The sequence below is a fragment of the Mus pahari genome, chromosome 9, assembly GCF_900095145.1.
Source record: "Mus pahari chromosome 9, PAHARI_EIJ_v1.1, whole genome shotgun sequence".
Taxonomy (NCBI): domain Eukaryota; kingdom Metazoa; phylum Chordata; class Mammalia; order Rodentia; family Muridae; genus Mus; species Mus pahari.
The window spans coordinates 47,361,327-47,362,806 of NC_034598.1; positions in this window are offsets into that span (position 1 = coordinate 47,361,327).

Consider the following 1,480-nt stretch of genomic DNA (forward strand, 5'->3'; position numbering starts at 1 on the left):
ATGCTTTGTGACTGATTATATGGTTAATTTTGTAGAAGGATCCATGAGGAGCTGTGAAGAAGGTATATTCTTTTGTGTTTGGGTGAAATATTCTATAGATGTTTGTTAGGTCCATTTAATTTATAATGTCTGTTTTTTTCATTGTTTCTCTGTTTAGTTTTTGTCTAAATGACCTGTCAATTGTTGAGAATGGGATTATCAATTCTACCACTATTAATGTGTGTGGATTGATGTGTGATTTTAACTTTAGCAATTTTTTAAATACCTGTGTAGGTAGCCCTATGTTTGTAGCATAGCTTTTCAGAATTGAGATATCATGGTAGATTTTTCCTTTGCTGAGTATGAGGTGTTATTCCCAGTCTCTTTTGATTAATTTTGATTGAAAGTTTATTTAAATAAGTATCATAATGTCTATTCCAGTTTGCTCCTGGTTACGTTACATTTCCTTGGAAACCCTTTTTTCTTTCCATTACTCTGAGGTAATGTCTAAATTTATTGCTGAGGTGTGTTTTTTGTATGTAGCAGAATGCTGGATCCTGTTTTTGCATCCATTCTGTCAGCCTGAATATATTTATTAGGAAATTGAGGTCATCATAGTTGAGAGATATGAAAGACCAATCATTGTTAGTTCCTGCTAGTTTTGTTCTTGGAGGTGGTTTTGTGTGTGTGTGTGTGTGTGTGTGTGTGTGTGTGTGTGTGATTCTCTTTTGAGTTTGTTGGGAGATGATAATATTTTTGGGTTTTCTTGGGTATAGTTATCCTTGTGTTGGAGTTTTCCTCTTTGAACCCTCTTTAGGGTTAGATTTGTAAATATTGTTTGAATTTGGAGTTGTCTTGAAGTATCATGTTTCTCCATTAATGGTGATTAATAGTTTTGCTAGTTTCGGCTACCTCAACACTTGTGGAGTTTTAGAGGTTGTGAGGTATTAGATGAGGTCCTTTTAGCTTTTAGATTCTTTGTTGAAAAGTCAGGTATAATTCTGTTAGGTGTGCCTTTGTATGTTACTTGGCCTTTTCCCCTTGCAACTTTTTATATACTTTCTATGTTCTGCATATTTTTGGATTTTGATTATTATGTGGCAGGAAGATTCCTGGCCCAGTCTAATTGGTTTTCTATAAGGTTCTTTTATGTTTATAGGCATCTCTGTTTTTAGGCTGTGAAAGTTTTCTTTTTTGATTTTGTTGAGAATATTTTTTTTGGCCTTGGATCTAGGACTCTTCAATTTGTTCTATTTCAACTAAGGTTAGGCCTTTTCATGGTATCCCGGATTTCTTGGATATTTCCTGTCAGGAATTTTTAAAATTTATCATTTTCTTTTACTAATGTATCAATGTCTTCTATTGTATCTTCTATGACTGATATTCTCTATTCTATCACTTATATTCTGTTGGTTCCTGTTCTCTTCCCTAGGTTTTCCATATCCAGGATTTCCTTATCTTATATTTTCTTTATTGCTTCTATTTCCACTTTCAGATCTCA